This window comes from Pocillopora damicornis, chromosome 2, assembly GCF_964200805.1.
Source record: "Pocillopora damicornis chromosome 2, jaPocDami1.2, whole genome shotgun sequence".
Taxonomy (NCBI): Eukaryota; Metazoa; Cnidaria; class Anthozoa; order Scleractinia; family Pocilloporidae; genus Pocillopora; species Pocillopora damicornis.
The window spans coordinates 16,125,433-16,148,054 of record NC_142671.1 but is presented as its reverse complement, the minus strand read 5'-3'; the positions used below and the strand labels follow the sequence as shown (position 1 = coordinate 16,148,054).

Sequence of the window (22,622 nt, the reverse complement as noted above, 5' to 3'; positions counted from 1 at the left end):
TAGTTTTTTTCTTGAATAGTCCGGAATAGACTACTGGAACAGGCGCGTTGTTCATGGAAGCGTTTTTCAACAAATATAGTTTTTATTGCTAACGCCTTATTGCTGAAGAAGAAGGAAATTGACTTTGCATTGACATTATTTTAGCCCCCGGCTGTTGCTCTGGTTCGAAAATAGGCAGATTTTGCATAATTCCTGAATGGAACCCGCAAAGCTTGAAATAGACATTACTTATTGACATGTGAAAAATTTATTTCAAATTGATAGTGAACCCTTTCTTTGATAAAACTTAATTTCCTCCTTGATTAAATAAAATGTTTGGTGAATTTACACGCATAAGTGAGTTTGTTTCAAGTGGATGCATATGTTCTTAGATAGAGCGGAATTGTCAGGAAATACTGAAGAGAGGCACGTACTTTTCACTTACCTTTCTTGAATAAATGAAGGGGAAATGTGGGCTTACAGCAAATGAGTTGATCCATATTAGACCTAAAAGGACGTTCTAGAAAATAAACTACATATTGAAATTTTACTAAAAGTTAAATTAAAACGACATTGGGAATTTTAGTAGTAAAGTAGACGCTTATTTCTCATGAAGCGGCCCGGATGGGATATCACAACTCATCCGCCTTCCTCACTTCAACAAAGCATGAAAATCTGACAAGGAAAACAAGCTATGACCCCGTTACATCGATAAAAATATTTTGATGATCACAATTCTACCAGTGTTCCTCTATTGCTATGTCCTGCAAAACTTCCGCGTTGTGTTGAAGGTATAAGTCAAAGGTGGTTTTCCTCTCGGTACCATTTTTTTCATTTGGGTTCATATAGAAGGAACACGAAGATTACTCACCACAAATCGTTTTCTAATGGCGGAGGTTGAGGCAGGTGTCGAACTTGCCGATATTTCAAGCAAGCCAGAAGACAGGTAGGTGTGCTTTTTATCAGACACCTGCTCATAAAGATAATTTTTTTAAAGAAAATGCACGCCAAGTTGATTCATTCATGACAATCAAAATCAAACTAGCACTATTTACAACCAGCAAGAAGCTATTTTAAAAAAGATAGTGTTTCGTTTCCGGGTTAATAATTGTAGTGGACAGCGCGACCTTTTTTTAATATTTAGAACGTATTAATTCAGCTGAAATTTCCTCGGCCTGACAGATGTCCGTTCCTTTCCTACTGTATCACTTTCACCTTATTTTTTAGCATTTCACTCCGCAAGTATTATTTTTACTTCAAGGAACACTGCTGAATCTTCTCTAACATGTAACGAGGTTACTCCTGTAGTGAACATGTTTACCTCTATATTCTGCTGTCGTTTAAATGGCTGCTGTCAGGATTTTATCGAATGCTTTAATGACAAAACTTGGTTACGACCCACTGGGTTCTCCGAAGTTGTTTACATTACCAACAACCGCGATACGAGATAACTAATTCGCATTTTTCGACGAAATGTAGCTTTAATCTAACCTAAAATCACAAAATCGCTAAATCTTTCTATTACGACCCACTGGGATCTACGAAGTTGTTTACATTACCAATTACCGCGAAAAGAGATAACTAATTCACATTTTTCGACAAAATGTAGCTTTAATCTAACCTAAAATCAAAAAATCGAAAAAACTTTCTATTCGTGATACATTCACTTCCCTTCTTTGTTGGTTTCGTCTATTTTTTTACAATTTATTAAGATCGCGTTTTTGCAGCTCGGGGTTGTTTACATTCTCCTTTACTGAAATGTCATTTAGCCCGCTAAATAAATAGCTCTCTGTTAAAGGAAACTTCTAATTTCATATACTTTGTTTAAAGATGGCGTTTGGTGACTCTATTTAATAGCAAGATCACTGCTGCAATTCTTTGCAGTTTACGTCAGTAATTAATGTCATTATTGCCTTCTTACGAGATTAACACATGTGCAGATATATTTAAATGCTGTTGTTGTTTTGTTTCGCATATGTTTATATTGGTACTTTCCTAGGATCATTTTTTTTCTCAAGACACCGCTTTCTTCCTTTATCTGAAGTTCCGACAAGGGTGACTCGAAGCAAGGTTTCTTTTCACGTGATTTTCATGCTCACTGTTTTGTGTTCTAAGCTGTAAAGTTGTCGATCATCTGTTAGAGTTAACGTTTAGCACACCTGATAAACGTCAGCTTTACCTGTGCTATATCCGTGATTACAGTGTGGAAATAAATGCCATATATGAAACAAGAAGAAAGGCTCAACCTCTGAGATAAACTTCCTTACTAAGACAAATACTCATAAAATGAGAAATTCACGGTGACGGTGAGCCAAACATTTCGAGCAAATGATTCAATTAAAACAGTAATGATTATAAACACATAAACATGGAGGACAGACTGAAAAGAACCTTCAATAAACACTAGTGATTTAACCTACACAACAATATAAAGTGTTTCAAAAGTTCGTATTAGGTTTTGTCTCTATTATGACAACAGAAGAGCCGGGTAGGTTCTTTTTCATTCCCTCATTGGTTCGGAATGTCTACTTTGAGGCTGTTAGCTATTACAGTGAGGGGTGGCCTTCCCTTCCGCTAGAATAAAGATATAATCATCAAGGAGCTGTGTAAAGGGAACTGTTCACTTTGTTGGAGAAAAAGTCTTTAGCGAGCTTAAACTTCGCGCCAACAATGATTTGCTGGACTGGGTATGTGTCTGCCTTCAAAAATCTTTAGTTCTGGAACAAAGTTTGTGTGTTAGTATCAGGTTTTGGCTAAACCCTCTGTAACAAAGAGCTTATCAAAAACAGATTATTTGTGTATAATTATATCATACCTGCAAACAATTTTTTTAACCTCTTCATGACTGTTCTCATTGTAAATGATTCCATGAGGAAAGCTGAAAAGTAGATCGGTATTCTACAAGTATCATTAAAGCTACAAAATAAAATGAGTTTCCCATCTACTCCTTCCAATAATTCAAAGAATATGCTTCGAGAAGTTTTCGTTATCTTCCAGGTATCTTTTGATTTTTAAGGATTACTTCTTTCTGTGCTTCAACAATTGAAATTCGTCGTCCATTTTCATTATAAGTGATAAATGTAGACAGGAGAATATATTCTCGTGATGTGGAACGTTCATTTCTATCATTACCTCTCTACATACATCCCTAGATAAGTTTATTCATCTGCTGAAGGAAATCTTTATAAACTGTGACTATCACCGCCCTCCTTATGGATTTTAGGATGATTCAAGATTTTAGGATTTGAATCTCTGAAGTTGTCTCAGACCTCTGCTCTTCTTGATAAATATAGGATTCTTTAAAAAAAATGCAGAGAATTAGATTGAAACTGACTTTCATTCTGTCTATTGAGTAAAAATAATAATGAAAAATGTTTGACAAAATGTTTGATATTTGACTAGAATGTATTTATAACTTTAATCTTATCAAGGTGTGAATCATTCTGTTTTGTTCGGTTACTTGACCTTTAAGCCAGAATATCTTCGAAGCATTCCTAGACGCATTAAGTGCAAAGCTTATTTTGGAACCTTAGGCTGCTGCAACTTTAGGCGAATGAAGGAACCATAAGGTGACTTATGAGAACTGAAAGCAACGTGACTCTCCTAAAGTTATTTGAGCAATCTAAACTTTCTTTACTAAGATGGCTTTCCTTTCACCAATTATTATTTCTTTTCCAGAGTTATATCAGGGTCACGTTTTACTTTCTTTTGCAACATCATGATTCAACATGCTTGAATTAAAAAAAATTGCTGTTATTCAACCAAAATGAAATTTGATATAACCAGAAAACGTGTTCAAATTGGTCAATAACTAAATTCTCTAAAGCCCCAGGACCTGCTGGGAAGTTTAGTCTCTAGTCTTCCTTACCTTGTGAAAGCCTAAAATATAATGCTTATGATATTTATTTGCTAGTTGACGGGCACGTGTAAGGTGAATAGAAACTTTTATCTGACTTCAATTGAGTTCAGGATCAATAGCTATGAAATACGGTACAAAAACAGAATGATATGGAACATTTTGATCCAATAACAATAAGGCAAAAGGGGCCTATATTCATTTAGAACACGGAAATTGAATTCGCATTTGCCGAGATTTTTAACTCAGTTAGATCAGAATCATTAGCTTATAAGCTTCTGGTTACGTGCCATATGGTGTCCTTCAAAGCAAAATTGAAAATTCGCAAAACAAAACCGAAATTTAAATGTTTCAAGCTGGATAAAGCCTTAGGAAACGTGTGATTTTCACGAAATACAAAGTAATCTGTAAATTCGATTTCTTCAAAGAGCTTCTCGCCTACATTGAAATTTTTTCGCGTCTATAATAACTTTAATTGCAAAAGTTCACCTATGAAGTACTTACCAGCGGCCAAGAGGTTTTTTTTTACCTCTTTCGCTACCAGTGCAAAACGCTCGATTTGTAGCAAACTTCTTTATTCCAGTTAGTGAAGCTGGCAATGGAGCTACTGTGTTTAACTTTATAAGATTCCACTTTATCACTATAGGGCAAGTAGTTTCCTTAGTTTTGTTTGGCATACTTGTGTTTGCGCGTTGGGAAAGTATTTGTGGAATGCAAAGGGTTTCTCACATAATCAACACTTCAGAGTATGCTATCACTCTTTTTTTTCCGGTGGAGATTACTTAAATTTAAAAAGAATTCCGAAACCTTTTGAGGTTACCTGATACCAGATGCGCTGCCAGGATGGTAAACACGTCGTGGACTATGAGTAAATCAAAAAGGGCACAGACAACACCCTTTACCACTGTGTTAAGAAGTAAGAACACCTTATTAGGGAACATATCATTTAAAACTGAGAAAGTGCTATGTCCAGAAACCAACTTTTCCTAAAATAATTTTGAACGAGATAGCTCTCACAATCCGGTAACTGTTTGAAAGAGACGATATCGACCTACAAAAGTTGATGGTGAAATATATCTTCAACTGAACCCACCTAATAAAGTAAGGGTTGATCAATATTTTCTTGCTTTCTAACAGGAGCCTTAAATCTCCAGTTACGGATCCCTGTTTTGTAAAGACAGTTCTTATTTACGTTTAGATCTCATAGGATTTACACGAGAAGGAAGAAACGAAGGCTGAATATCAGGTTGTCCTTTCTGCACAGTTTGTTTCCACTAATTTTAAATAAGTCTTAGTTAAACCACGAGAGTGCAATGTTTGATATGCACTGAGTGTTGATGAAAGAAAAGTTTGCCTGTTAATTTTCTAATATGAGGAATCTGCGCTCCTTGAAATTTACTTCGGCTTTTTTCTCAGTGCTTGTTCTGTACCATAATTATTTGTTCAGGTTAGTAAAACTGAGCAGCGTTATGACGGATAATGACTTCAATTGACTGACAAAACGAAGTCGATCAGATACCCAGCTATTGCAACTGGAGGGAAACGCTTCTTTTTTTGTGTGTCAAGGAAACCGCTTTTCTGTGCGTTGATTTTGCACAAGCGCATTTCGCACATCGGTTGGATGGATGGATGGATGCCTTTATTTAAAAATAAAAATAAACCTCAGGGTAGCCCCGTCAGAAGCCCTAAAGAGCCATCTGCTATCAATGGGAGCCCTGAGTATAAACTAAATAAAATACATTACAATTTCATGCGAAATACAAACACGAAGATAAAAAACACATTTATAAAGCTTTAGATTTCTAAATTTAAAATTATGTTTATAAAAATTACTCTACTTTGAAGAATTATAAACTATGGATCCAATAGTAATAAAACGATTGTTTTGCAATTTCTGTCCGTACCGAAGATAGATGGATTAAATTTTTTTGGCGAGTATCACAGCTATATAAATGCTTATTGAAAGTAAAATAGTTCTTAAAAAACTGAGTACATTGCCCATTTATATATTTGTTCACTAAATTCAAAGTGTGCTTGGATTGCCTATAGGCTAAAGTTGTCAAATTCAGTTTTTCGATCGCATCCTCGCTACTTGAAGCTCTGCATACAATCCTTCCTGTTCGTCTCTGTAAGGACTCTAAAGCATTCTAATATACTTGTCCACAGCATCCCCACACTGTGTCACAATATTCAATAATTGGTCTTATCATGGAAGTATAAATAATTTTCGCACTATGCTAAGTAATGCAGTAGTGAATTCGGCCAAGCATCCCAACCCTTTTACCAGCTTTAGCTAGGATGATTTTAACGTGATAGTAACATCTTTTTGTGTGTGCGTGCAATTTCCCTTTCAAAACTAATACTCTTTTTCATCCCATGGGCATTTGGCTCCGGATAGAATCTCATAGTTCAAAGGATTAACAACTTTTCAAGTAAAAATACCTTCAATTTGAATTGAACCAAAAAAATGCTAACATATAACAAAAATGTAGCTAGGTGGTCTACTATTAGGCTTGCCAACAAGACACTGGGCACTAGCTGGAATTTGAGAACATTGACATTCTACGACAAATCTAAGGGTTTGAAGAAAAAAATTCAGTCCTCGTTTTGTCAATCATTGAAAAAATACTTGACGCCTAAATTTTTAGTATGATATCGCTTTCGCTTGACAACATCCCGTTCTTGCGCCTAGGTCCTATGCAGTTCACAAGAAACGTAAAAAACGCCCCCATGGGTGCGGGGCTATCACCATAGGACGAAGAATCAAAGTATTTATTGTTCTTACTACTTATCAAGAAGCCTTCGAAAGACTGGGGCATTTCCTTGCCCGCATACCATTGGCGGTTCTTCTGGTTTCGCTCATTGTTTTAATCGGAAGCTGCCTCGGATTCATTCGCCTGAATTTTGAGCAGCCCACCATTGAGCTTTTTACCTTCACCAACAGCAAATCCAGACAAGACTCGCATGATTCCGCACAATTCTTTCCAATTCTTGAGGCACGACAAGAACAAGTAATCGTAATACCCAGGAATGGGGACAGTATTCTAAGCGAAGAATGTTTAAAAGACGCCATTATGGTTCACAGAGCCATAGTAAATATCAGCGGTTACGTCAATATATGTTTCAGGCAGCAATCACCAAATGCCCAACAAAGAAGCACAGAGAAAAGCTGCAAGATCAGCAATCCTCTTGAGTTAGCTGGAACGCATTTTCAAAAATTAAAAAATCTTTCCTCGATCCTTGCTCGCGAGTTGGTAAAGCCTACTGCTGTTCTTTCCTCTGGAAAAACATTTAATTCTTCTTATCAGCAAATGCTGGCCAATTTCCACATAAAGCGGAACAAAGATCAATTAACTGCCCGTGCCGACGCTCTTCGAATTATTTACTTCGTAAGAAAGACAACCAGTACAGAAGACTACCAAGACATAGCAAGGTTTGAAGCCTCCTTTAGCAATCTCCTTGCTTCAATGGGTCCTCGCATGAAATGTGCAAAACTCTCCTACCAGACCGAAAGAACAGTGACTGATGCATTGCAAGATATCCTGAAACCAGAGCTATGGCCTCTTTGTTTTTCAGTCGTAGCGACTGCTGCCCTTGCATTCATTGTCATACGCTTTACTTCTACCAACGCCGGTTGTTTAAGGACAGTCTTCCTGATGTTCTCTTCTCTTGCTCTTCCTTTAACGTGCTCTGCAGGTGTTTTCTCCATAACAAACTCTGCCTTTTCTTCAACGTACCTGTTTATACCCTTCTTACTATTGGGGAAAGCAACTACGGACGTGGTACTTTACCTTATGGAATGGGAAAGGCAAAAAAAGGTGCCATCACTTGAACATCGCGTGGGCAATTGCCTGGCTAGAACAGGGGTTCTTACTACGATGACCGCACTTTGTGGATCGGCTCTTTATGGATTGGGAATCAAATCCTCTTTTAATGCGATTTCCAATTTTTCCTTTGCAACACTTGTTGCGTATGTAACTTTTTCTGCTTCTATTTTGATCACAGCCATTGTGTTGATGTATTTTGAAAGCAAGCTTAAGAAAGTGAACACGCCCTGTGCCACTACATGTGAAAGAAGATTGTCCATCTGTGAGGTTGGAAGCGTTGAGCTTAGACTCTCACGGTGTCATAAGAAAAAACTGCAACGCTTTCTGAAAGAATTGGCTCGAAAAATAACATCAAATGGCGGCAAAATTCTCTCCCTTGGAATATTTGCCCTTCTCATCACTTTAGTTGTTTTTTCCGCCTTTCAAACTGGAGACAGAACGCGTACCACACAGTTGCGCTATCGGAGTGAAAACTTCAAGCAGTTTAATAAGGCACGACAAATGTTCCTTGGCAACGAAACTGATGTGAGCATCGTTTTCTCCAAGCAAGTCGACTATTAACTAAAAAGTGTGCAAAATCAAGTACTGGCAATGTGTAAAAAACTGGAAGAGGCCGCTTACAGTAAAGGAAAGTCCTTTTGTTGGATGGCAGGCTTTCTACAGTGGGTCAAACATCAAAACATGAGCTGTTCACAGTCAGAGTTTCACCGGTGCTTGGAACTTTTCCTGAAAAATTCCCAGAGTTTGCTGTTTAGACAAGACCTGCTTTTAGAAGATTCTACATCTCTTGTTAAAATATCGGCGTCTCGAATTCATCTGAGAATGACACTGAACAACCGACTGCAAGAGGATGGAGAAGCCCTTAGGAAACTGAGAAGTGATTTACATGAACAGTCTTCCTTGAAAGCTGTTCCAATCTCCAGAGAATTTTTCAAGATAGATGACCTCGTCAAGTTAGAAAAAGAAACCATCTTCATAGTTCTCACAGCTGGCACGGTGGTGGTGTTTGCTGTTTCTATGTTTGCAATGTGTCATGTCGGGGCTAGTACACTCCTAGCTGTAACATTCGACCTTCTCATACTGGAAGCAGCAGCCATTATGAAAACATTTGGAATCTACCTGGATCATGTGGTTTTCATTTCTCTTTTTGTGGCGATCATGCTGTCCTTGAGTTTTAGTATTGAAGTGTGCCATTCGTTCGTACTCTCGGCCAAGCGAGACATACAAGGTCGCATGATTGATGCTCTTCGCTCCGTTGGAGTATCCGTGTTGGGAGGTACTTTAACATCCGTATCAGCCTCTGTTTCCCTGGGATTCATTTTTCCCAGTCTGGCAGACATTTTCCACCTACTACTTTCCTCGGTCTTCGCTTTGGGGTCGATCCACGCTCTTCTTTTTTTCCCGACGGTCCTTGCATTGTTTGAGGAGTTAGTGCACAATTTTAGCTTCAAGATTAGTCAAGAAGTAACAGAGCACTACATGGTAGGAAATGACTACACATCATTGGAAGCACAGAATGGCGACATAAGAAAGCTCAAGGCTAAACGTTCCGGGATCTCCATCATAGGCATTAGTTGTAGATTCCCCGGTGCTCACAGTAAGAACCTCTTCTGGGCCTTGCTTGAACAAGGAAAGAGCTCCATTCGTGCGTTTCCCGAGAATAGAACACAGCAGCATAAAGCGTTTGTTGAGTTCTACAACCCCAAGCGTTTCGTCAATGGACGCCTTTGTGCCATCAATGGTTCCTACTTGGAAGAAATTAAGAATTTCGACAACAGGTTTTTCGGTATCTCCAATCAAGAGGCACGTGCAATGGACCCTCAGCAAAGAATACTCCTTCAAGTAGTCTACGAGGCAATAGAAGATGCAGGAATGCGGCTTGAAGACTTACAAAATTGTAGAACAAGTGTTTTTGTCGGTGTGATGAATATCGAATACAGTTCTCTTTTAGAAAACCAGTCAAATTACCCCTACATCGATCAGTATACCTCAACAGGGATAACAGCATCTATTCTTGCCAAGAGAGTGTCATTTTGCCTTAATCTGACCGGACCAAGTGTTGCCGTGGATACAGCATGTTCCTCATCGCTGACTGCTCTTAAACTAGCCTATGATAGCCTGCATAACGATGATTCCGATATAGCTATCGTTTGCGCACCCAATGTCGTCCTTAACCATTCCATGCAGATAATATCCAGTATGGCTGGACTTCTTGCCCCGGATGGCCGTTGCAAGAGTTTTGATGCTTCTGGGGACGGTTATGGACGCGGAGAGGGCTTTGCAGCCGTTGTATTAAAACTTTCAAAGGATGCTCTTTGTGACAAAGACGATATATATTGCGAGATCCTTGCATGTGGAATGAACAATGATGGTCAAAATGCTGTCCCTATCACTGCTCCAAGCGCTAAGATGCAAGCTCAATTATCAAGAAACGTGCTAGAGCAATCAGGAGTGGCCGCAGAAGACGTGGATTACTTCGAAGCACATGGGACTGGGACTGCGATTGGTGACGTAGTAGAAGTCAACTCCATAGCAGATACCTACTCCAACCTGGACGCAAATTCATCACGAAAACTGAGAATTGGCTCTGTCAAATCTAATCTCAATCATACGGAATCTACTTCCGGTCTTGCTGGACTTATTAAGGCCGCCCTGATGATTAAAAACAAGACCTTTGTACCCACTATCAACGTCAAGGTGTTGAATCCCAAACTAAAGCTTGAAGAAAAAGGGATTATTTTGCAACAAACTCGTGAGTCTTGGAAAACAGAAAAGGGCAAACCGCGAATAGCAGCCGTTAATTCATTCGGCTATGGTGGGTCAAATGTGCATGTTATTCTTCGCGAAGCTACAGCAACACCAAGCTTCCAAGTGGAAAACATCAAACGCAAGAATAACGTTTTTACTATCACAGCACGTTCTCTAGAAGCTCTTAAAAAGCTGTCACATCTTTATTCCGAGTGGATCAAAGACAACACTGAAGAAATGAATGAACACTTTGTTCAAAACTTATGTTACTCTTTGAATGAACGTCGAAGCCAGTATCCGCATCGCCTGGCAGTTGCCTTTGGGCCTGCTTTCGAAGCATCAAAGTCACTAGAAGCTTTTGCTGATGACTCCGTTGGTTGGGAAAAGACCGCTTCTTATGCTGAAGTAACCTCAAGTGATAGAAAACTGGTTTTCATGTTTGGGGGTCAGGGATCACAATGGTATGCCATGGGAAGGCAGTTAATGAAATGTGAAACTGCTTTCAGAGAGGCAATTTTGACAGTCAGCAGCTTACTGAGAGATATGGGACAGACGTGATCACTTGAAGACGAATTGATGGCACCAGAAGACATTTCGCGAATATCAGAAAACTACATTGCCCAGCTAGCCACGTTCGCTGTCCAGTACGCAACTGCACAGCTGCTCAGGTCCTGGAAAATCCATCCGTCTGCTGTTATTGGTCACAGTTTAGGTGAGTTCGCAGCTGCCTGTATTGCTGGAGTCATCACTGTCCAGGAAGCACTTCAGCTGGTACTAACTCGCTCCACTCTTCAAGACAAATGCCCAAGCAATGGAAGTATGGCTGCCCTGGGCATGCCTGAGATAAAGACCAGGGAACTGCTTTCCAATCTAAAGTTAAGCGCCACCCTTGACATAGCGGCAGTTAATGATGCAAGAAGCGTCACTTTAGCTGGTGAGTCGCAATCCATCGAGGTACTGGGGCAACATCTCTCGATGAACGCAAGAGATGTTTTCTGGCGTGTTCTTGGAACAAATCGTGCATTTCACAGCTCACACATGGAACCCATAAAGAAGCCATTTCAGGCAGCTATGAAAAGTGTACAGCTAAACCCTCAACTATCGAAGATTCCAATGTACTCTACTGTTGAAGGCGAAGTTGTCTCGGGTCAGCAGTTAAACAGCGATTACTGGTGGCGAAATATACGCTCTCCTGTTCGCTTCTACTCGGCAATGAAACATCTACTGAGAGATGGTTACAAGCAGATAATTGAGATCAGCACGCAGCCAATTCTTGCCCATTACGTGAAACAGATAGCTCTTCAGGAAAATTTGACGGAAGAGGAAAGGCCCGTTGTTGTCGCAACTCTTCCTCGCAAGAGAGTGCCCATCAAGGAGCAACACAAATGCTTTCTTCAGAACACAGTATGCAGATTGTATACCATGGGATTTCCCGTAGACTGGACCTCGGTACAGGGGAGCCAATCAGCCAGGTTCATCCGGTCCCCAACATCTCCATGGCTTGAAAACAGTTTTTGGTACAGGGAACAACCTCTGCAATCAACAGTCCACCCAATAGGCTCTAAAGAAAGCCTGGGAAAGCCAACACATCCTTATCTGGCACAAGTCAAAATGACCGACTTATACTCCGGCCTGCACTGCTGGGAGACTGAGATTGACCTTGTCAATTTTCCATCTCTAAAGGACCACGCCCTTATTGAAGGAGGTGCTGTGATGCCCGGGGCTGCTTACCTGGAGATGGCCTTTGCAATGGTAAAGGACGAATTCGTACATACTTCTGGCCTGGAACTTGGTGATGTGAAACTTTCAAGTCTTCTCACTCTTCCTGAAACACAGGTGAGTGTAGTATATACATGAATTAGAGACAAGCTATATCAGCTAGGTTTGGTTTATCGTAACTTTTTATCCTTTGTTTTTTAGGTCAGATCCTTACGACTTCGCCTTTTAAAGACCGACAAAATAGACAAGGCTCAGTTTCACATAACAAGCGTGCAGGACGACCAATCTGAAATTGTTTTGAGTAGTGAAAACATCTTGGTCGATTTCTTGGACACAGAAGCAAACAGCGAGGAAGAAGGTATTATAACATTCAAATGCGTTTACGATTCTCCATTTATAGCCTATTTATCTATCCACCCATTTATATGATGGTTTATGACCAAATGATTACGCTTATAACGCAGTTTTGGGAAAGATACTGCAGACTATAACTATCACATAGAAATTAAAAGGAGATATTTGGCTTTTTACAGCTTGCAGTGAAGTTGGCCCAGTCGTCAACGAGATAATCAGAAATATGAAAGAGGTGCCAATTGAAGGATTCAGAGAATTAACTCAAAAGTATGGCTTTCAGTATGGTAGTGCCTACTCGATCATCAAAAAGACATGGTACCGCGAGCACGAGGGGCTTTGCTTGATCGATATCCATGAATCACCCATCGTTCAATCAGAGAGTGAAAATTATGTTGTCCACCCCTCCATTTTGGACGCGTGTCTGCAGTCCTGCTTTATCCCACTCGGAATCTCAGCTGCTGATGGAGAATCTGTTTTACCGGTGGCATTTGAGGGCATTACTCTGTATAATGTTCCAAATACCAATCAACTCTATTGTCACGTCGTTGAGGATGCCAAAGCGTTCGGGAAATTCGACATCACGCTTATGAGTCCATCTGGAAGGGTTGTACTAACCATGAGAGAGTTCCGTATCGCAGAGTTGAATAGTACGCCACGCCGATTTACCTCTGATGGCCTTGTTTATGAAATGAAGTGGATGGAAGAGGATTTACAAGGACAAAGAGCAATGGCACCAGACTTGACCTGTCTTCTTCTTAGGGACAGCTCTCCTTTCTCAGACATCCTAATCGCCAAGCTTCGCGCTGCAAGAGTCAATGTAATCACAGTTGATCCACCCAATGCTCTATTTTTTGACACAGAAACAAAAGAAGCGATAAGCAGAGAGTTTACTGCGGTACATTCGATCCATTCATCCATTCTCAAAGTCGTCAACATGTGGCCAGTAGAAACCACTGTCCTACCAAACAATTTCGATGTTATCGACAAAGCACAAAACCTCGCGTTCAGCAGCTCAGTTTTCTTAATTCAACAACTTGCAAGAAACCATTTTCTTGATTCTCAGCTTATGCTCGTCTCTGAAAGTACACAGCTCCTAAGTACCACAACGAAATCTCAGAGTGACTCCATTCCTTGGGCTTCTACAATCTGGGGTCTTCGTAGAACAGCAAAGCTCGAAGAATCTGATCTTAGGATTACCTCGATTGATCTTGGCAACAAAAATGATACTGATGAAGTAGACTTACTCCTCTCTGAAATCCTTGGCGATAGTATCGAAGAGGAGGTTGCCTTTCGAGATAGAAAGCGGCTCATAAATCGCGTTGTGAGATCAAATATTTTCACCGAGCAGCCCACAATACACAGCAACGTTAGCGACTGGGGTTCTTTGTACTTGTCATCCATTCCTGCTTCACGGAAGGTCTGCTTTCGCCAGAGAAGTTTTTCGAGGCCATCGCCTTCCGAGGTCACAGTAGAACTGCTTTTTTGCTGGACACCCTCTGAGTCAATACTTGATGTAGCCAAACCAGATGCCTGTGTTTTCACCGTGGGAAAGGTGATTCATCTACCAAGGGAAACTGCAAGTAATCACATACAAATTGGAGACGTTGTGTGCGGCGTTATGGCCTCTGGACGAGTTTCTCGTTCCGTTTCCATGCAAGTTAGCAACACTTTTGTAAAGCCAACTATTTTGACGCAAGAACAAGCAACATACATCCCTGCCTGCCTTGCCATAGCCTTTCACGCCCTACAACGGATAGGAACGATGGGAGAAAAGAAGAAGTTACTGATTCATCAGGCTCACCGTGGCCCTGGGCCTGTGGCAGTCGCCCTTGCAAAAGCATTGGGTCATGAAGTATTTTGCACTATCTCAGACACTTGCCAATCGGTGACAGAATCCACCCTTCTAGAGCTGGGAGCAAAGAGTGTAGCACATCAGAGTCTCACTAGGTTTGAAAATGATTCCATTGACGCTTTGGATGCAGTTTTGTTTTTCTACCCACCCACTCCAAACGCTCTGCAAAAAAGCAGTCGACGTCTTAAACGCGGAGGAAAAGTCGTTATCTTGGGAGCCGAATTTGATGGTGCCGTCGTTTTCCCTGCAAAGAAAAACGTCCTGTATGTAAGAGAAAGCATTTCAGATATCATCCGATCACCCAAGACTTATCAAAAGCTCAGCTTAGAGAGTCTAGAGCTGCTAAAAGGTGGTGGAGTTCTTCAAAAGCTTCTGGAAATCAAGTTACTATCGACAGACATACCCACGGCAGTTGAAGCTGCAAACAAAGCCAATCTGAATGACTCACCTCCAAAACGGGTCATGAGAGAATCTCGAGGCATTTCTTTTCTGGTTCACTCTTTTGCACCGCCTGAAGGAGGCAGTGATCTTCAAACGATCCCCGTGCTTCCACGAGGTCTGGACGTGTGTGGTCTAAAAGAAGACAGAACTTACTTGGTGGCTGGGGGGACCAGAGGATTCGGATTTGAGGTGGTGCGTTGGATGGCCGAGAATGGAGCAAAGTCTATAGGACTGATTGGTCGTTCCAAGCTCTCAGATGCCGAGTATCGAAAAGTACGAGATGTAGAGACGGAGACAGGTGCAAAGTTGTATACGTTCCAGGTAATTTGGTGCATTACCTTTATAGTAGTCAATAATCAAACGGTTACTATTACATTTTCTCAACTAGAAATACTAAGTTGCATTTGTGCGATGCCCGGAAAGTAACTTTATCTGAAGCACAACGCGCGCCAAGAATTTCAAAGACTCTTTTCTATTTTATTATTATAGATTGATATATCCAGCCAAGAGCAAATGGGGTCGTTACAAAAGCAGCTTGAGTCTCTTCCAAGTGTAGCTGGAATAGTGCATTCTGCTATGGTTCTCAGAGATCAATTCATCAAAGATTGGACATTTGAAAGTTTCACAGATGTTATGGGTCCTAAGATCAAAGGTGACTATCGGCGCTACTTTACATCGCACACTTTAATATTTCCTTTAACATCCTTACAATATTTGATTGATCCAGAAAAATTGAGCTATACCTTTCAACACCTATAAATATCAGGTCTCACACTTCAAATAATAATCATTCAACTTCTTCTCTGTGTTTGTTTTCCATTTCCTCATGAGTTGGTATATGATAAAAGTGTAATGAAAGTTCGAGTGCACCTAAAACGCAAGATCATACCTGTTTACCAGCGGTGAAAGTAGTCCAAATTAACTACCAAAACTAAGTGTGCTTGAGCACTATCAATTTCTTATTCTCATTTACTCAAATTGAGTTGTGTAGATATTATTATCTGGATAGCGAGTTACATAACATATCTTGATTTTATGAATAAAATGAAGATTGCAAGTGTGATATTTCTTTTAGGTTCCTTTTTACTACACCAAATGAGTTTGGAAATGGATCTAGATTTCTTTGTTATGTTCTCATCCATGGCATCTATTGTTGGAAACGTGGGATCATCGTCGTACTCAGGCTGTAATGCTTTCCAAGATTCTCTTGCCCAGTATCGAAGACAGGTACTCGGTTTGCCCGGACTTTCGATAAACTGGGGACCAATCAGTGGAGCTGGCGTGCTGGATCGGCAGAGTAATATTGCAAAATTGATGGCAGTTGGAGGACTGGGCTTCATAAATGCCAGAGATGGTAAATATGATTTTTTAACACGCTAATAGCAGTTTTGTATATGAATTTGATTATTCTCATGGGTAAAAATTAATGCATTTAAAAGACAACAAAATTATATTGTGGAGAATAGTGAAAGCAAATGAAAATGAAGATGACTCTTACATAGTTTGTGAAGGAATAGTTGCGCCCACTGCTCTCGATGTTACAAGGTAAGCTGAGGAAGAGAAAAGAGCTTTTTACAAGCGTAGATGAAGAAGTGGTTCACTTCGGGTGACATTAGTTTAAGATCGGCAGTAGATGATTTTCAACCAGTAGACAATATTCTTTACTTATCAAAACGTAAGCCACTCACTAGAATTTTTCGCAAAGTACCCAGTCTTGCCTTTTTCCCTTGTGTGAAAGTTGTACTGCTTGTTGTACCTTAAGAGAAACATTCAGTTCATCAGTAGTTTCCATGGAAGATTTGCAATTATTTTTCAGGAGTCAATCTGATGGCCAAGGTTTTGACCGAGGAGCCGAGCCGTTTCCATATCTCTTTATTTGGTGTGGACTGGCCTCGGTTTATTAACAGTAATACCGGACTACAAAATACGCCCCGACTCTCAATGTTCACCTCAGAAATCAGTGTTTCTGAGAGCCAAACTAACATAACAGAGTCTTTACTGCAAAGAATTAGGTTTGAAAAAGACCCAGATAAGAAAGGCGAACTTATCGTCGAGTATGTTCGCATCTCGGTTATAGAATTGACAGGCAGTTCATCGCTTTCAGAGACGGATCTAAACAAAAGCTTGTATAGCTATGGTATTGACTCCACTGCAGCTTTGACTCTGAAGATGCTGCTTGAGTCAAACTTGCAGGTCTCTTTTGAGGTGTGTATATCATTAGATTATTAAACAACACCGAATTTCCAATTTTCCCAGCTGGTGCCTTTAAGAAAGTCCCGTCGGAATATCCTTATACGTATCTTTTAGCTAAAATGTATTTTAGTTTGCTTAGCAACATTGTTCTGGGAAATACTCCAGTTGAGAATAATTCATTTTGATTCAAATGAGAGACGATTATCTTGAATCATCGATACTACTAAACACACCCCTACATACCCATATAAGGATCATGCCCTCATGTGTGTGGATGGTTTCATCGAATTAAAAGTTTCCATAATCATTCTTCGAGCCTGGAGATAGTGAATATTTAATCAAATTTTAACGTACGGTGGTGAATTATATTCAATCAAAACGTCGATACATGTTAAACTTGTAATGTTTGAAACTCTTGTCTTTAGGTCTACTACTTCATGCAGCCTGACACTACTACACTAAAAATGGCAAGGGACATCAGTGAAAAGCTTCGTGGGAAAGCAAGCAGCCCGCAGAATAGCGAGAGCCAAGAAAGTGCACCCGGACAAACTCAGTCATCGGAGGAAACAAATTCTTCAGACATGCCGTCCAAGAAGGAGGTTCAAGTTTTACCCCTTTACACTCCTGAGGGATCAGCGATAAAGTTCTTCTGTGTTCACCCTTCACATCGCTACGCGTTGAATTTGGTTCCCATTTCTACTGGATTTCAAGGACAGGTGCGTATCTGACCGTTATAGAATTTATTTAGCCCCTCAGCCAATGATATAAACATCATTTCAATATCTTTTTTTTTAATCAATCGCCTTACATTTGGTTGTGCAGCCAAAGAAATATTTTGCTGTCGTTGTTATAGTTTCAAGGTAATGTGAATCTCGCGGTGACCATAACGCTGAGGTCGCTTCCCAAACCAGATCTTAGAAGATCGTGAAATTTTAAGTATCTGGCTCTTTAGGATTCCTCGCTTGACCCAGTAGAGAAAAGGGAAAAAAAATTATTTGATGCAGTTGACACGGGTCACATATTCTGGAAGTGATAACAATTTCTTCTCCTCCGAATCAACTCCATATTCTTTAAGCTTCGTTGATTTGCGCTTTCTCTTGATCTTTATATAAGTACACGTCAGAGGTTTCAAACACTTTCATCGTGTGGCTCGCATCTTTTATTCGTCTTTAATAGGACTTAGTATCCTTTTATGCTCTGGGCTTTACTGATCCTACGGTCATCAGTGAGGACTGGGGTGGAGTGCGTGAGCTTGCCGCTCATTACGTTCAGCTGATCACTAAAGTACAGCGCCATGGACCGTACTTTCTCGGGGGATATTCATATGGAGGACTTGTAGCGTACGAAATGGCTTCCCTGTTAACAGAACAGAATCATAGGGTGGAGTTCCTTGTAATGATTGACACATTTCCTTGGTCACCACGTTCACGGACCATAACTGCTAGGTTATTTTCCGCGAAGGAAGACGGATGGTTGCCATCGCGACATGTTCAGGTTTGTTAAACATTTCAAAGTTATGCGATCTTTTATATTGTTTTAAATTGTTTTCATTGAAACTAGAACTACCTCACTTAAAGACATAAAAATGGATAAATTTTAGGATTTTTATACCTAATTGAGGATTTGTGGACATTTTGTATCACCTATGCCTCATCAGGTGATTTTATGTTTACTGTGACTCTTCCGATTCCTTTTGTTCGTGAACCCTTGTAAGGAATTCCCTTTTCAAGGAATCATGATTTATACGTCGGGTGGATTTCAAATTCGTAGAGAATAACAAAACTTTATTTGACGAACTTAAAAAGTAAGGTAAAAAAGATAAATGTTCTCCACGGTTTTTAGAGAATTATCCAGACATACTTGTTAACCACCCGCTCCAATCGGTGTACCACTTTTAGGTGACTTTATCTGTTCCCATTCTAATATTTTATTGCGCAAGGAAAATTAACAGATGCTGTCACTCTCTCTATTCAGCTTCAATTCGAAAGATACTTGGAAAAGCTTGCAGTAGACACCTTAAAGATGAATGTTGACGAATATAAACAAATCAGAGACACGCACAGTCAAGACTGGATCATTGATGAGTTGCAAAAGAGAAGCCTTACGAAAGGTCTTACCACCTACAATTTAAGGACCCTAAGAGAAGCTCTTCTGAGGAATCAAACCCTTGCCAATAGGACGCATCAAGAATGGCAGCCTGCTGAGGTAAGAGGCACCCTTACTGAATGCCGATATCCATACAATTACGTTTCAAGGGGCAAGTTTTCCAAATGCCCTTTGGTCAACGAGAAGAATATCAAGCCATCAGACATCATCAATTTATTGGAAACATACTAAATATTAGTAAATAACTTAAGTGCAATTGTTCATGCTTTATATTTAATAGGTTCGCTATCGAGGTCCTCTCACATTGCTCAGATGCCAGAACAGGAGATTTTTCCCCCGTAATCCCACATCACGGGACATCGGGGAGGAAAGGAGTCAGTTGGTAGATGAAGGTACCACAATGCTCGTTTGCCCTGGTGACCATTACTCTTTAAGTGAGTTACCTCAAGCACAAGTAACAGGCGGTATCCTGGCAACAGCCCTGGGCTTCACCTACCGCATGTTGTTTCCAGAATTCCCCACACCTCCGAGAACGCCCAACCAAAGACGTGCCGTGGGGAAACTTTCCGGCGGTGTAGACGTGTTCCTTCACTCGAAGAAAGGTAATTCGAAAAGAGCCTGTCCTCCGCTCGTTGTTTGGTTGTATAATATTCTCTTTAAAGGTGTATTCTAGATTTTGGCTGTTTTTATGGCTCCTCTAAAAAGTCACTGTTTAAATGAGAATGAGTTTGTCACTCGCTTTGTAACTCCTACTACTGAGGCCATTTAAATTGTTTTCTCAGTGTTATATATGTCCCCGTGCGGTATTTTCTATTTTTTCTTTTCATGGCTGGCCATTGTCATCGTTATGGTTTTGGTTCAACTACTTGTAATCGCAAAGTATTGTGTAAAAAAATAGGTTTACAAGACTAATGCATAAACTTGATATTTTGCGTATTGTTTCTTTCTTTACAATGCACGAAATAAACTGTCAGAGATCTGCCTCAAAACAACATATTAGACAAAGATAAACGTATCCTGTTTGAATCTCATGGGTAACAAATTTTTGTTATAATAGGCAACAAAATGCCGCATTACGGAATGCTATTTTTCCGTGAAGATGCCCACAGACTTGAGTTGAGATCAAAACCTGGCGAAGAAGAAGGGATTCAAAACGAAAAAACTAAAAAGATCATTGATCTGAAAGGTAAATATTTAGTCTGCACAGCTTTATCAGTCTTTTTGTTCTTCATGAATATTTTGCTCGGGACGAATTTCCTAAGATAGGAAACATGCGTCTTTGTCCGAATCCCTCATACAAGTCTTAACTCTCCGAAGTTATGTTTAAGATCTGGAAATCGGGTCTCTTAGGAAGGGTGTCACATTTATTTCGTATTTTATCTCAATGAATTTATCAATGGAGATCATGCTGGGTTAGCTAATTTGACAGGAAAATGATAGAAGAATTACTTGAGAGGGAATACCATAGCAATAAAGCCCATGTTGAAGCTAAAGCCCCTCAGCTTGATCGTCTTCTATTTGTTTACCCAATACTTTCAAGTTAAAGATGAGGTCTGATACCTGTCAGGCTGTTATATTTGCTTTTAGCGAGATACTTGACCTTCATTGTCCCACTCAGCCTTCATTCGGACGCCCTGCACACAATGACACAAAGAGTACCATTGCTGTCTTAGGGGAATTTGAAAAACTGCACGTATAGAGGCATTACAGAATTCTGCCTGGAACCTTTTTTTTCTATTGTTAAACTCATGATTGCACCAAATGTCTGCTAACATGAAAATCATCGTTTTCCAGAACTTCGCATGGTGCAGCCAGGAAGATTTGTCTCAAGTGCCCTAAAGTATACCTGGCGAAAAAGAAGACTTGGAGGTTATGAAAGTGGAAATTTGGGATACATTGCTTCGGTTGCAACCAGTCGCCGCGTGTACAATTTGGAATTTTGTGATTATTCCGACTTAAAAGCGTTTTACGATATGGTAGAAGCCGTGTTCGCTGTCAAGCTATTGACTATTTAGAAATGTAGTCGTGGTATTCAGTGGTTTTCAAGCAGGAATTTGCTAGTTTGAAGTTTGAAGTATCAGTGTCAACTGACACTTAAAACTTTATTATAGTTTCTACCTTTTTTATCCGGCCTACATTAAGGAATATGTTCAAAAAACATTGATAGATAGATGAAGAAACCGTTTTTGAACTTACATTTAACAGGTTAATCGCATCCTCGTTCGACTACCACTCCTCATCCTTTGCGATAATATTGATATATAGGTGAAAAGGTTTGAAATATTTTTTATTGGAAAAGTTGAGAAACACTAGACCAATTTATGAAAACGGAATGATTTAATTGACAAGATGCTTGCGTAGCAACCTTTTCCTTCGTTAAGCCAAACAAGAGAAGTGTTGGCTAAGCCAAAGTGATGTGCAGGCGTGGATGAAAAACTTTCTATCGCCTTTTTACTTACCTCCCCATTCGCTCTTGTTTCTCGTGCTTGGACGAAAAGAAACGGAAAAACGAAAATTCTTCCGGAACATGAATGCCTCGTTATTAGCACTAACTTTCATACGAACGAACGAACGCTAACCCTAAGCGTACGAAACCTTCAAGTAAATTTACCTTTGGATGATTGAATTTTAAGAGAACGTCATACACTTTCCTTTTTGAGGCCCCAAATTTGGGTGATTATAATTCTGTAAACTTAAGCGTGCTCAAGAGCTTCATCAGGATGTTACAACAAACAGACCTTTTTTTTTTTGTTTCATAGCCTCACTTGAGGCTCTCGTTTCCTTTCTAATAGGTAATGGCGGTTCATTGGCCCTGGTGTGAATACATTTAATAAATCTGTAACATGCAAATTTTTTTCATTGTCAAATAAATAATATCTTATTACTGGAAAGTGTTTTTGATTACGTAAGACATATGACTTTTGTAAAAATTAGGTAAGCTTAGAACAAAAGCCTTGAAGCTACCGCTGCAAAATGATGAAGGCCTGAATTGTTTTAATTATCAATAAAATTTTCTAATTTTTTAATCAGAGATGTTCTTTATTATTTTCAACCAATAAAAAAATCCATATGTTGAGGTCTGGACCGCGAGTCTTTGAAACTGACCTGTGTATAGGGGTCACTTGTACATAGAGGACGCGGTCACTCTTTAGATTCCCGAATCCAAATTGTCACCATCATTATTTACCTTACATAACGGTCACCGAACTGGATTACCATGAGCGAATCATGACAAGCTTTATGTCACGGCTCGTTATTAATTGTAGCTACTGGGGTAGGGGTCTCACTGAATACAACTACAGATCCTACATGTCATTGCTTGTGTCCACCATATGCTCGCGACATAATCGTTTTGAAAGAAAAGTTCCCCTTTCATAAACAAAGTAGTAACCATGAGAACTGTATTTTATTGTGAGGAAATTCAATGGCGTCCTACATGGGATCAAGTTTCGCGCTCTGAAATCTCAGTAAACCATAACATATTTTTTCGTCATGAATAATCTTTAATGGTAAGTATGAGTGTCATTGTACGCCTTTCCTATGACAA

The 22,622-nt window shown here is 39.8% G+C and overlaps 1 pseudogene across 1 annotated transcript; it reads left to right on the top strand.

Annotated features, from left to right (window-relative positions):
* The first annotated feature begins 866 nt into the window (after positions 1-866).
* Positions 867-22,098, top strand: LOC149050077 (uncharacterized; annotated as a pseudogene). The gene is made up of 13 exons (XR_016182486.1): positions 867-925; positions 6,528-12,246; positions 12,331-12,487; positions 12,663-15,097; positions 15,266-15,428; positions 15,852-16,130; positions 16,593-16,981; positions 17,395-17,685; positions 18,146-18,463; positions 18,944-19,174; positions 19,356-19,677; positions 20,133-20,261; positions 20,870-22,098. The product of XR_016182486.1 is annotated as an uncharacterized LOC149050077 (transcript).
* The last annotated feature ends 524 nt before the right edge of the window (positions 22,099-22,622 follow it).